At 35.4% G+C, this 15,667-nt stretch overlaps 1 protein-coding gene and 1 pseudogene across 2 annotated transcripts in view; one reads left to right on the top strand and one right to left on the bottom strand.

The window, feature by feature from the left end:
• USH2A (usherin) overlaps positions 1-15,667 on the bottom strand; it is a 654,133-nt gene that overhangs the window by 603,942 nt on the left and 34,524 nt on the right. The window lies entirely within an intron of this gene.
• Positions 11,966-12,073, top strand: LOC142864006 (uncharacterized; annotated as a pseudogene).

Below are 15,667 nucleotides of genomic sequence, written 5' to 3'. Positions count from 1 at the left end.
CACTGTGGAAAGAAGAGGTAGACGAGCAGGTCCCTCTCAAATTTTCATTCTCTTGGACTTTCAAATTTTATTTTAAGCACTTCCTTGACCATATGTGTGTCCCTGTGGTAGGCTGTACTCATCCCTGTGAGTGCAAGAGTGTACTAGATTTTTTCAAAAAGTAGAATTCCTGACACTATCCTCCCATTCTCGTGTCTGATTAGTGGAGACCATAATTCAAATGTCCAGAAAATCATGCAATGGCTGACCAGCTACCAAGGGGAAAATATAATCAAGTCCACTAGACTAATTTTTCCACAATCACCTGTTCCATTGACATGCCAGATCTTTGTTGCTATTCTATTCCTCTGGCCACAGCCAAAGGAAACTGCTGACTCAAGCTGGGAAATAAATAGGCAGAATACCCATGGCTGACTTTCTTACTGGACGAATGGTTTTCCTTGTTACCTATATCCTTCTCATTTAAATTGAATTTATAAAGCATCAACCCAGTATCCCTCATGGCCCTATGACTTACACCAAGAAAAGTCAGTCATTATCTTTTCTCTCAAGCAGCTTTTATGTATGAAAACAACAGAATAATTTTAAAATACTAGAAAATATTTGGATCATTATAAAAGATGATGGTTGTTTTTAATTTAAGTACTAATGCTTAATGCAGCCAATGAATCATTGTCTTTTGCAAGGAGCTGCTTTGAAAAGTTATTAATATATCTTAATTTGTGAATATGTATGACATATTTTCGGACCTTCTCTGTGGGACTTGTCTTCCCAGAACCAACTTACAAGCTTCCCAAGAATACCAGTTTCATTAATTTGATGGGTCTCATTTCAAAGCAAAACCATTTTATGCATTCTAAATAATGCCTTTTTAATAGATTAACATGAAGCGATTTGGCAAAATACCTTAATTTCAAAATCACTCTCAAAAGATGATGGACAATACAAATATGAAGAACATCATTTTGCATGTTAAGAAATTCAAACAAAAAAAGAAAACCACTGGGATGTGAATCAGAAGAGAAAACTTTATGGAGGAGAAAAGTCTTAGACTTTCTGAAATAGAAATTGTCCTGAAATAGAAATTTCTATTTCTAACTAAAAGGAGGATTTGCATAAAAGACTCCACTATTCCATCTATAAGTTTAAATCATAAGAAAGGCAATGTATCCTGAAAACTCTATAAGGTTATTTTAAAATATCACGTGTATGTTGTATTCTTCCACCTAAGAACACGTGGAATCCCTACACATCCCACTTAATTGCTTATCATCCTAAACTGAAGATTATCTGAGTTTCTTCCTCACTCGATTCAACCAATTTTATTTCTAAGCTTCACCAACAGCCAATCTCCAGTCTCATTGGTAAGATTTCCTCACTGATGATCACATAATATTTAATTCCAACTTTCTGATTTATTCAAGTTATTTCCTTATGGGAATTTACCTAAATGTCTAGTATTTTTCAAAACATATCTCTCAAGTCCTATAATCTCCAATAATCTTTTGTCAACTACTTCAGCATTATAAAAGTGATTAACATGTATTTAATAATTAGTATGTCAGGCATTGTCCTAAAATTTTATGTGCATTCATTCTTTTTTTTATCTTTACAGCAATGCAAGGCAGGTTTGCTATGTCTCCATTTTAAAGATAATGATACTAAAACACAGAGAATTGAAAACAAACAAAAATGATTCAAGGTCATATAAAAGGTTGACTGGTTTCAGAGTCAGTTTTAAAAAGCTAACTGTCATTAGTTATACCCAGTTAGGATTTTGAAGTAACAGTCATTTAACGGACACATCCATTTAGTGTCTCTTCTCTAACTCTACCCAGTGATGCATTCAGACTTCATTTTAACAATAAGAAGGTTAACACCCCGTGTGCCATAACCACAATAAGAAGGGTAACAATAAGAAGGGTAACACCTCGTGTGCTACAACCACTTACCATGTGCCCGGCAATGTGCTGAACATGTTGTTTATATCATCTCACTGACTTCTCAGATTGCCCCTTTATAGTGTTATTATCTCACACTATACCATAACGAGTGAGGTTTAGCTATTCTAGTATTCTGCCTCTGCAGACTCTGGGAAACCTTTCATCTTTGAACAGCTTTTACTACTTTACATAATTATTTAAAATGATTAAACTGAAAGATATCTCCTTAGAATGTCACTTCATACGTCTCAGCTCTAACTTTTGAGACCACACCAAACAAATCTAATCCCTTTTCCACGTGAGAGCTTACATAAAGAAAGATGTCATTCCTCTCCTAAGTCATCTTCAGGATAACTGTGTTTCATTTCTGTGAAGTTCCAAGTATGACATAGTTTTTAATCTCTCTCCTCTTAAAATGGGGCTCCAGAAATACTACAATCTCTAGATGTGGTCTGACCTGTCAAATTGGTACAGGATATTCACTTTAATATAATTCAAAATTGCACGCTAGATTTTTGGCAATGACATGATGCAGGTAAAATCGATAAATTAAGTTGATTTGACTATTTGCTAAAATACTGCCTTTTTAAAACTTGTATCACCACTAAATCACATCTACCCCATCCTGTACATATGCAGTTGGCTTTATGAACCCAAAGGCAGGAGTTTATATTTATCTGTGTTATATTTCACCTTGTTAGATTCAGCCCATTGCTCTGAGCTGTCAAAATCTTTTTGGATGCTATGTCTGTCATCCAATGTATTTACCATCCCTCTAAGATTTATGTCATTTGCAAATTTGATGAGCATGACTTACATGAAGAGAGAAGCTCAATAAATACAAAATGACTACTAATTGATACCCTCAAAATAAAACCACAATAACAATCTACACTATGTTTCAACTCTAAGTAATAAAGAAAAGGTACCATTTCCTAACATAAAATGTGTCATACTACAATTCTTCACATACTTTTCAGAGTGGCCTTGTTTACTGGCATGGGTTTTTACATAATTATAAATAAATACTCCAGTCTATTACATATTTTCTATTAAGCTATATTTACACAAACATATGAATAAGGACTTGAGGTAATCATTAAGGGAAGGTTGCTTTGGCAGAAATTAATCGCGTGAGTTGCCCACAAATATTTGGAATGTGCATGTGTACTGCTACTGGTTCAATTCGTTGAATAACTGCTTAAATCTTCATTCATTTTAACTGTATGAAAGATGCCACAGGAACATGAATTCATACCCAGATATGCTCCTTAAAGGTTTTCCTTGTTTTGCATTTTATACCTGCTCATAGTGTTTTAACATTTGTTCGTTCCCTCTGTCACGTTGTCTCCCCTTCTACCTCCCAAACCCCAGCCTCACACATACTCTCATTTTTTTCTGAGTAACTCAGACAAGCCAGGCCCTTGAAGTGATCTACAGCAAAGCCTAAGTGTATCGCATACACACCCTGGGCATGATGGTCTGGATTTGCTCTTCTCCCCTTGACATCTATTAAAGCTCACCATATACTGCAACCTCCCAAGCACGAGCCCCCAATTTAATGGATCTCTAAAATTTAACATAGGAATGCAAGTGTTTTGGGGTGGTTTTTTTTTTCCAATCCTATCTTGACTAGATGTGAAACTCTCATGGCCATTTTTTCCCAAATGAGTAAATTACTGTCTTTCCTTACTTCAAAGAAAGCTATTAATTTATACATCTATATAATGGAAAATTTGCCAATGGTCTGATTTATTGTTGATTCCCTAAAGAACGGGGATAGATTCAGCCCATTTTCTGTAGACACTGCCTAGGAATGGGTCATGCACAATTCTACATTTAAGGATGCTTTTGGTGCACGGATAATTACATTATTCTACACCCTTAATTATCTCAATACATCATTGGCACCTTTTTCTATTTTATCCATAAAGTACAGATGATTTCAGAGTTAGCTGTAAAATACTTTAGTAAATCTTTTCTGTAGTTTATATCCTTATGATCTAGAAGTTATTTTATTCATCCTAACTACAATTTCCTCTCCTTAAAAGTAAGTCAACTTCTTATTTTGTCTTCCATGTTTATAAAGCAAACTGCTCATCTATCAAGCAGAGTCTGATGAATGGTAAAAAAGAGAAGAAGAAAAGAAAAAGAAAACTGCTCATCATATCCTTTACTAACAACCAATAGCTTTTTTGAAAATGGTACTATTGTTTAAATATTGAATGAGCATATTATGATAGGCTAAGTGTGATGCTACACATAAGAGACATATAAAACAGATCTTTTCTTTAAGGAATTTGCAGTTTGTAATGGAAATAGGCACATATAAATACTTTCAATGTAAGGTGGTAAATGCAATAAACAAACATGAATAAAGTGCTTAGGCACAAAGGTGAGCCATGGAGAAATCATCTTGGAAGTCTCCTCTAAATACCTATTTCTCTCCTTCCCACTATAGAGGTATGACTAGAATGAGTGGTCTATACTTCCTTCATCCAGTTTCTCTTTTCCCATGATTAGATATTAGATAAATAGATTTACACATGTAGTTCTATATGACTTCTATACACAGTTGCCCCTTAAATAATGTGGGATTAGGGGTACTGATCTCCCACATAGGCAAAAATTCACATACAATTTTTGACTCCACAAAAACTTAACTGCTCATAGTTTACTGTTGACCTGAAGCCTTATCAATAAGAGTCTACAACACACATTTTATATGTTAAATAAATTATACACTGTATTCTTACAATAAATTAAACTAGAGAAAGGAAAATACTATTAAGAAAATCATAGGAAAGGGAAAATATATTTACTATCCATTATGTGAAAGTGGATCATCGTAAAGGTCTTTTTCTTCATCATCCTCACATTGAACAGGCTGGAGAAGAGGAGGAGGAGTAAGGGTTGGTCTTGCTGTCTCAGGAGTGGCAGAGGTGGAAGAGGGGGAGGACGTGGAAAGGGAGGCAAGACAGGCAGGCTCACTTGGTATAACTTTTATTGAAAATGTAGTATCTGCATATAAATGGACTCATGCAGTGCAAACCTGCGTTGTTCAAGGGTCAACTGTGTGTGTGTATATATGAATAAATCTATATGCACACACATATATGTATATACACATGCATACATGAGATGAGCTTATACCAATGTCAATTTTAATCTAACATCCTAAATTCATTCTAGTCTGCTCTCTTTCCATATTTGTAACTCCCTTCTCCAAAAGGGAAAAACCTGGCTCCCATTACCCTCAATATACATACTTATTTCATTAATTCTCCTGTATCTAACCAATGTCCAGTTGTCATGGCACACCCCCCACCAAGACATCTCTTCATTCACTCGAATCTTTACATCTGTGTCCAGCTGCTACCTCCATGAAACCGTTCCTCCCACTGCTCGGGCTCTAACACCTTCATAGTCAGGTTTTAATGCTTGCAACATTCTCTGTCATCATGGTCTCCGATGATTTCCATGATCCAAAAAGAAAATGGTAAATTTCCAGTTTTCTTCTTATTCAAACCATTAGCAGCATTTGACAGAGCTAATCATTCCCTCCTCCTTGAAACACCTTCTCATTTGGCTTCCAACACATTAAACTCTGTTTATTTCCCTCCTATTCCTCAGACAGTTCTTCTCAGTTTCTTTTGCTGGATGCCCTCCTTTCCTTACATCTATAAATACTGAAATGCCCCAGGGTTCAGTCCTTGCCCTTCTGTTCTTCTCTGTTTATTCATGCTTCCTTGATAACATCTTATCTCATGGCATTAAATAGCACCTCAGCTTGATTACTCCCAAATGACTATCTCCAACTCAGACTTCTAGTCTAGACCCCTATATCCATCTTTCTATTCAGCACCTCTTCTTAGAAGTCTATTAGGAATTCCAAACATAAACATTCCAAACTAGAGACCCACTCTTATTGCCAAAAGCCTGCTTCTTCCACAGCTTTTCTACCTTAGAACATTGCAACTCTATTAATTCCAGTTGTCAGGCCAAAATCTTTGATGTCTTCCTCATCTCCTCCTTTTCCCTCATGCCTCTCACTAATATCACATCAGCAAACCCAAAGCTCCTACTTTCAAAATATGTCAAGAATCTACCCACTGCACCAATTCTTTGCTACAATCCTGGTCCAAGCCACCACTACCTCTCCCCTAGATTTTGGCAGTGGCCTCCTAACTAGCTTCCCTAATTTGTTCTCTACTCTTCCTTAGCTTCAGTCCCAAGACAGAAGACCAAGGATTCTTGCTAAAACAAAAGCAGATCATGTCACTCCTTTGCAAAAAGCTCTCCAATGAATTCTTACTCCTTGATCTGTAGGTTGCAGAATGGATGCTGTGTTAGCAAGCATGAAGATGACATTCATCTCTTTGTACATCTCCATCAGAGTTATTGGGTGACCAGGTGCATTGTCAATGACCAGTAATATTTTGAAAGGAATCTTTAGGTCTGAGCAGAAGGTCTTGACAGTGGGCTTAAAATATTCAGTAAACTGTGCTGTCATCCAGGCTTTGTTGTTCCATTGAGAGAACACAGACAGAGTAGTTTTAACATAATTTGTAAGAGCCCTAGAATTTCCAGAATGGTAAATGAGCACTGGCTTCATTAGCCTCTAGCAATAGCGTCAGTATGTCCTTTGAAGTTTTGAAGCCAGAAATTGACTTCTCTCTAGCTAGGAATGTCCTAGATGGCCTCTTCTTCCAAAAGAGGACTATTTCATCAACATTGCAAATCTTTTGTTTAGGGTAGCCACTTTCATCAATGAGCTTAGCTAGATCTTCTGAATAACTTGCTGCACCTTCAACATTAGCACTTATTGCTTCATCTTGCATTTTTATGTTATAGAGACAGCCTCTTTCATTAACTCTCATGAGCCAATGGCTGCAAGTTTCAGACTTTTCTTCTGCAGCTTCCTGATCTTTCTCAGTCTTCATAGAATTAAAGAACTAGGGCCTTGCTTTGGATTAGTCTTTGGCTAAAGGAAATGTGGCTTGTTTGACCTTCTATCCAGATCACTAAAACTTTCTCCATATCAGCAATAAGGCAGTTTAATTTTCTTATCGCTTGTGTGTTCAGTGTGTTTCAGAAAAATGCTAAAATTAGCACTTTTAATTTCCCCTTCAAGAACTTTTCCTTTGCATTCTCAACGTGGCTAACTGTTGGGAGCAAGAGGCCTAGCTTTTTTAACCTATCTCACCTTTTCAACATGCCTTCCTCACTGAGCTTAATCATTTCTAGCTTTTGATTTTGAGTGACAAATGTGCAACTTTTCCTTTCAGTTGAACACTTGGAGGCCATTATAGAGTTATTAATTGATCTAATTTCAACATTGTTGTATCTCAGGCAATAGGGAGCCTCAAGGAAAGAGAGAGAGATAGGAGGACAGCCTGTCAGTGGAGCAGTCATAAAACACACAACATTTATTAAGTTTGCCATCTTATGTGGGCACAATTTGTCTCACCCCAAAACTATTACAATAGCAACATCAAAGATCACTGATTACAGATAAGCATAACAGCTTTTTTATAGCAATAAAAAAGTTCAAAATATTGTAAAAATTACCAAAATGTGATGTGGAGACACAGAGTAAGCACATGCTGTTGGAGAAGTAACATTGATAGACTTGCTTGAAATAGGGTGGCCACAAACCTTCAATTTATAAAAACATATTATCTATGAAGCACAATAAAACAAAACACAATACAATGAGGTATGCCTGTAATCAGCAACTAATAGACACTTATTTAATCTTCATCCCATAAATGAAGCTTCATCTAAACCAACTCTTGAGGGATTAATAGGATTTAGCAAAATATGTGGGCAATAGTAAGTTGTAGGAAAAGAAAACAGCGCAAGAAGAAAAGTCTTCTATTGAAGCTGAACAATCCCTGTGCTGTTCAATATTCTTCTAATAAAATGAAGAATTTAATGTATTGAATTTCAAACCACCTTTCTCACTTTCCCCCAAATCTTTTTCAGTTTGTTTTTAAATCTGCTCAAATGGTAGTGATAAAGTCACATTATGCCTGAAGGAAGACAATGAAAATGGCGGCTGTTGGATTTATGTCTATACTTCCAGGGAGTAAGACAAAGCCTTGCCAAGAGATGTGAACTCACTGCTGACCCCAAGTTAGAAGGCTAATCCATCAGGCCCTCAATATGTAGATAAATATATAGAAAATCACTTCTTTGTACAGTCCAAAAACTAAACTTCATGCCAGTACCCCATTGATGCCTTAAAGATCCTAAGCAGTAATTTATAAGTAGAAATAGAGCCTGCTACACAAACAAAACAGAGGTAAATGATCACTTACGCTATGCCTGGGTTACATCTGCTAACATCTGGGACAAGGGTGGAATATCCCTTTATAATAATTATTAATTTTATATTCTTAAAAGAAATGCATGCTTTTCCATAAATACCTATCTTCCAGCTGTTCCGTGTCCTCTTAGACTTTTTGTAGCCCCAATAGACAGTACTAAGCAAAAGTTTTGAAAATGTCTCATAAACCAAGTGAAGAGCCATTGTAAGCCAAAGAAAAAACATGAAGCTTTTTAACCTCTTTCAGAGAACTGTATCATGATATCTGATGTGAATTTATTTTTGAAGACATTATAAAATTGCGAATAAAGTCTTCACTGTGACCCATGTTTAAAGGTGGTCCTTTCTGCCCTAAAGCTGATAAGACAGTAATTGTCTAAGCAGTTTTTGCTCAATCAAGAATGGAGAGTCACATACATTTAATTTTGTTTGAGCACACACACAAAAAAAATGACAGCAGAAAATAGTCATTCTTTTCAGGTAAGGCCATATCACCCCTAAACACAAAAGTACATATTTATGGGTCAAATGTAGAATATTCAGCAAATAATTTCCTTCCTTTTACCTCTACCACAATCACAAAAATAAAAAAAGATTAGGTGTCATCAATTTGGGTAATATAACTGAATGTTTTCATCATCTCAAGAACTTTAGATTGCCAACTGGCTTGCCAGATTTGAGTGGTGCTCTTGAAAATAATATTTATTTTATCTTTTTGTAATTCATGTTTATTCAATGCAATTCTTACATTTTTATTCCCAAGCCTTATTCTCCCAGGTAAGCAGCAGCTGTCAAAAAAAAAAAAAAAAAAAAAAGACAGACAATTCTTGAACTCTGGAAAGGCTCTGTGTTTAGGATAATTCTCTCCTTTTGCAAAGCCCAGATTAGCTTTCCCCCTAAACTGACATGCCTCACAAGAGGAGGTTAAGGCTAAAAATATTTGGTGAAAGAAACATTTTTCTGTCAATTTTGCTCATTAAAAAAGAAAAATAATGAGCTTATGACTGCCTTCATATCTTTAAGAAAGAACAAATCAAGAACAAAGGTGATGTTAAGTGGCAAAATAATTAAAAAGGGTAAGAATGACTCAGGTTATAATATCTAATATAAAAACACCAGCATCTTATCCATCGTCTCTCACATAATACTATTCAGGATATTTCACAGGTGCTTTGTAATATCCTAATACTTGTAGCAATGGACATTTGTAAATTAATATAGCTTCCCATCCACGTAAATACAACTGAGTAGTGGTTTACCTCTGCGTTCTTCAAATTCACCTTTGAATTGTAAGTTAAAAGTACTCAATTTAAATTGAGAATCACAGGACTTCTGATAGTTTCCTACAAGAGGCTGTAGAGATGAGGAGATGCAGGATTAGCTGAGTCTTTACTGTCATTCAGATCTCAGTTTACATACTGAAACCTCAGAGAGCCCCTGAATACCCACACAGGCCTAAATAATCACCTTAAAACTTTCCAACATACTATCCTACTTTAATTCTTCAAATATTACTTTTCTCTCAGTATATTTCTTAGTAATTTAGGTTTTTCTTCTCCCCTTGCCCACTCCTCAACATGTGCACATGGACACATGGACACACAGACACTAACATAGGACTAATGCAGTGAATTAGAGCCAAACACCTAGAACAAAGTCATTTTGATTAAAAGATGCATTTCTTTGGGCAACTTTAACATAACATTTTTCTGTATTTTTTTTATAATTTTTTCTCCACCCATTCTGTTTTCATCTTCTGAAACTTCCATTAGATGAGCATTATATCTGTCTATAAATGTGTTTCTATTCCTCCTAGACTAGAAAAAATAATTGTGGGGCAAGAGAATGTGTGCAACACAACTAATTTTCTTGGCAAGGGGACTCCACTACACGTGGTTCTTCTACCGTCCTTCTCATGGCCTCTGTGCTCCAAACTAAAGCCAGATGTCTCCACTGCCTGATGCCCAGTGATAGGAAAGAGCATAAGAAAACAACTCAGGTTGTCACTCCAAGTGCTGTTTTGCAAATCATGTCCCTGGAAGTCACCACCACACGTCCCCTGCCCATGGAGGCTGTCCGCTCTATGCTTGCAGTGCCCACAACTCAGTGCTCTCCTCTGACACATCTCTCTCCTGCGTGTATTTTGGGCTATTGTTTTCCTTTGCCCATCTGATTTCATCTGCTTTCTACTTTCCTGGTTCCTAAAAAAAATTTCATCATAATTGTATTCTCTTCCATACCTCATAGTAGTAGCATTTTTGATCAGCTGCTGATATCTAATCTGGCTAAAATTGTAAATCCCTTTCTCCAGCAAAAACAAAAACTGAAAAAAAAACCTGATAAACAAATTGTAAGAAATGATTACAGGTACTGCCTAAGTGCCTCATTCATAATGCACTTGAGATCTTCTCAAGATTTCACTTTACCATTAGGCTTTTACACTAACAGGAATCAGTGTCTAAGTCATTTATACCATCAGACCAGCTAGATGACAGCAAGTTGTCAACAGATTTCCCAAGGATTTCTCTGAGGAACTAAAGACTTACAAGGGGGAGAAAGTGTCATTCCATCTGAATCCAACCATTACACCAATTGACCTGAAAGCTAGAAAGGTTCTATTTCTCTAAGGAAAATAAAACAATTGAAAAGCTTGAGTGTCCAATCAAACAAATTACATTTATACTCTCCCCCAGAGAGCTATACCACTTAAGCTCTAAGCAGAGCTTAGAAGAATATATATTTTAATGGACAAGCTTATCATAGGATACTACAAAGGAAGAGAAAACAAAATGAATAAAACTGAAATTATTGAACCAAAAAGCCATATGTGTGTAAAAACCCAAACTTACTAGAAATAACATTTTATATGGACTTGAGTTCAAGCACTGTCATTTAAAACTATATATTTACTGACTTAAGGGGGAAACTGATGAGGAATTCCAGTTTAATTTTAGGTTTTCATTAATGATCTATAAGAAGAAGTCTGTTAATGAAATCTGCACATAGATGACACTAAATTGACAGGTACTACAAAAGTCACTGAGAAATAACATAAAAGAAAATGCAAGAGGTTCGATATTTGTAATGAACTAGGAAAGAGATTCATTAAATGCAAGGTCATTCAGAACACATATTTTAAATAATATCTCTTTCCAAGAAGCTTAAAATGTATATGAGTGCTGCTATCACTACCTCCTATTTATTGGAAAGCAGCACTGTTCTCGGCACTAGAATATAGAGCCAGAACCATGAAAAATCAAACAGACCAGAAATAGCAAATACAGAAGAAGAAAAAAGTTCTAGGGAAGGTGAAAGGAGGCCAGTGCATGCATTTTTTACTTGATAAGAAAAGTTAAGAAAATGTATGTCATTTTAAAGGAAATTCCAGTTATCTTCTGGGCTATAAGAGTTCAGAGAAGGCTGGTGTGAATACATATGTGGAGAGAAAAGAATAGCATTGAATTCAGTGTGAGACAAAATACAGGAGAAAAAACAGAATCACTAGTTTAGCCACAGGATTTTTTTTTTAAACTAGAGAAAAGAGAGCACTGAGCTATATAACCAGGAAAAGACTACAAGCTAATTGCCAATCATAAAAAAGATAATTTTTTTTCAGGATAAAGAAATAGAGGATTTATTAGAGAATTTAGCAAAGTTGTAGGTGGCCACCCACCATTTAGAAAGTATCTTGATTGCTTTTTGGCCTTTTGGCTAAGATCAAGTGTAGTACCTATTCTGATCAGTTGAAAAGTACCTTGAACTTTTCACATATCACTTTTTCTCAACATCATCATCTTTTACCAAAGTCATTCAACTTTTCTATTTGTGTATATATTTACTTACATTAAACATCCAATGTGCAAGGAATATTTTGCTACATTCTGAGCATATATAAATGAACATAGTATTTGCCATCAATAAATTCAAAAATCTACCTAATGCAAAATCTTCTTATCAATATCTAACAAAAATATCCTTGTGTAACAAATGTTATACAACCAATAAGAGAAAAAGTGCTATAGGATTAGAGAGGAGAAGAGGAGAGAAGGAGTTAGAGTGGTTTTTACAGATGCAGTTGTATTTGTGCTGGTCGTGGAGACATGTATACAAACAAATGGGGATGAAGAGGGAGACAAAGAAAGGTAAAGGCAGAAAAAACTGAATAAAGGCAAGAAGAAAAAGCTTGGAGGAAAACCACAAAGTACATGGTTTTGAGAAAATTGAAAAACACTGTGGTTAAAGCTGCAGGTACATAGAAGGACAACAGAGCAACAGACATGCAGTCTAACAAATTTTGAAGGCTCATAAACACATTGCTGAGAGAAAGAGAATTTATTCTCTGGAGTATAAGCAATGGTGATCATAGAGTTCATTTAAACAGAGGAAGGATGTATTCACATTGCATTGTAGCAAGAAAGTAATTTTCACTGTGAAGGTTGTTATGAAGACAGAATAATCAAAAATACTAGGGGAAAAAGTGGAAAAGAAACAATTAGAAATGTATTACAATACGTAATGTAAAAGTTAACCAAGTCTTCTCTTTCTACATACTACTTGCAAGCCATATTGTAAAGAAGTTTGTTCAAAACTTTAATCATCTTTACTGCTCCTTTAACCTCCAAATGAGTAAAGAAATTCGGCTTTCCTACTAATTTACCTCATAAATTGCTTTTTAAAGCAAATTACTAAAAGTAGTAGTTTTCTCCTGCTACATATTCAATCAATTAATACCTCTTTACAGTCATCTCTTGGTATATGTGAGGCATTGGTTCCCAGATACCAGTGTAAACCAGAACCAAGGCATATTTAAAGCTCACAGTAAACCTGGCGAAACCCACGGACACAAAGAGTCGGCCCTCCCTATAGGTGGGTTCCCCATCCTGCATATTCTCCATCAGTGTTAGGTGGCAAAACATCCGCATGTAGGTGGACCAGTGCAGTTCAAACCCTTGTTGTTCAAGGGTCAACTGTAGTCTTACAGCAGCTTCCAAACAAATTGTTCTATTTTTCAACTCTGTTCCAATAGTGGATGATGTCATCATTCATTCATTCATTTATTCATTCATTCATTCATTCAAAAAGTATTTTCTGAGAATTGACTACATGCAGACATGATGCAAAGCCCTGAAGGTAACAAGAATAAATAAGGTAAAATTTTTGACCTTGTGAAAGACACAAGTAAAAAAAAAAAAACATTGCATAAATCTTGATAATTTCACAGAAAAGACTGAGTGCATCTCCACTCAGATTTTGTGATAAGAAAAGGCTTCCTGGAGAATTTGATGCCAGTGAGTAAAAGGAAAGCTGAATAGATAGCAGGGGAGAGTATTCTTGGTAAAGGACACATGCGGTTGTATGGATGTGAGAAAAATGGATACGTGTGGAGACTAGATAGTTCAGTGTTCCTGGAATGAAAGGTCCAACAGGAGTCCTACAGAACATGAGGCTATGCAATTGTCAGAGCTAACTCATTAAGGGTCTTCATTCCAATGTAAGAAATCTTAAAACTTAGACTACTACTACTTAAATTTTGAAAGCTCACTGACAGCATTATAAATGCTCACTGTGGTAATATAAATTTAGGAATTACAGGTTTTATAATTATGAGTATAAAAATATTACAGTACTAGGAGTCATGGTTGTGCATGTGGCATCCAAGGGAGAGTGTGTGTGCAATGAAAAGTGCATAGTGTTAAACAAGGAACCGCAAAGAGACCAAAACAAAGAGCCTCAGTGGAAGGAGAAAAGTCCTTGAAAGAGAGACAAGGTAATTGGAGTAATTTGATGAGAGCGCCTATTCCTCAAGTTGGAGTATGCACAACTTTTCAAGTATCTTGGATATAAAAGAAAAATCTATACTGATCATTAATCTTATGAGATGGAAGACTGAAGAAAACAAATAATTAAGATATAAACTCCAAAACATAATAAAAGCTAACATTTAGTGATCAAAAGATGACCCAAATATTCAGCTAAGCTTAATAACCATATTCTCAAAAAAACAAAGATTAACACCAAGATATATGCTGGTAGTCCTGGGATTTTTAAGGATAAAGAAAGAAATATATAAGAATCCCACCAAAAAAAATAAAAAAAAAAACAGGTCACCTGCAGTGAAAAATAATTCCCAAGCTTGTCTCAGATTTCTCTTCAGAGACACGATTCAGTGTATTAAAAGCTCAGAAACAAAAGGGGTATATGAAAAGAATTTCATTGTCATCCAAGTCATTGTTCATGGATTCAGGCATTAGAAAAATATGCTCAGCTATGCAAGGATTCAGAAGGTACATCACCAGCCATGTTCCCTTTCGGAAAATGGAAATACTCTTACCAAGTAGAAAACTCAATTCAAATTAAGAAGTCAGAGATGTGCATTATAAAAGGATGCTCAATGTGTACTGAATCCATTTAAACATCATATCACTTTTTAAACAATGGTTTAAAATGCTACTATAATGCTTGAAATTAAAATATCATTTTCATGCAATCATTTTGCTATAATATACTGGGATAAGAATCTGTTTACTCCAACAAAAACTGGAATGTGGGAAGAGACAGAATTGTAAAAGCAAAGATGTGATAACTTCTTTACCTTTCAATGGGACTTAATGGGTAGTTTCATGTCTAAAATTTATGAATTGAAAAATATAGGCTTCAATTATTTTCATATTTAGAGAGTTTTAAATAACCAGTAATATAAATAAAACCAAATTTAATATGTTTCAAATTACCAGAAAGAAACCATTTCTAAATACATTAAGATATCTTAGGTATCAATAAAAATGCAAATCAGTTCATTAAAAAAAAAAGAGAACAATGCACAGGTATTACTCAGAAGAAAAAAATACATATGGCTGGCCCACAGGCCTAGGTAAGATAAGATATGCACAGGAAGGGTCAGAAAGGCAAAATGAAACAAGAATACACAATACCATTTTGCCCATCAGATTAGTGAAAATGAAAAATTTAATTCCCTGCATTGACAAACATTTGAGAAATAAACACTCTAATTCAATTTTTTGTTTTTTAGCAAATTCTTCCAGAACCTGAAACTTTCGGTTGGAGTGTACATTAGTCAAAACATTTTCTGAAGGCAATATATCAATATATACCTGCCCCCCCCCAAAAAAAAATTATGCACACCCTTTCAATCAATAGCTGCACCTCTGGAGTTTACCCTAAGGCTGCGCTGAGAGTCTCACTCCAGTTGGAAATCATTCATTTATAGTGGCCTCAATCTACACACCTGCTTGTTTTTATTCAGTATTATTCTGCAGTTTATACATAGGAATTAAGAAGGCCATCAGGTGAATGATTTGAGAATTGGTGTTTGGAGACAACAGAAGGACAAAGAAAAATGAAATGAAAGAAAATGGTTAAAAAGCTACTTAAG

The sequence above is a fragment of the Microcebus murinus genome, chromosome 23, assembly GCF_040939455.1.
Source record: "Microcebus murinus isolate Inina chromosome 23, M.murinus_Inina_mat1.0, whole genome shotgun sequence".
Taxonomy (NCBI): Eukaryota; Metazoa; Chordata; class Mammalia; order Primates; family Cheirogaleidae; genus Microcebus; species Microcebus murinus.
The sequence above is the reverse complement of the archived record's forward strand: the minus strand, read 5'-3'. Positions and strand labels throughout refer to the sequence as shown.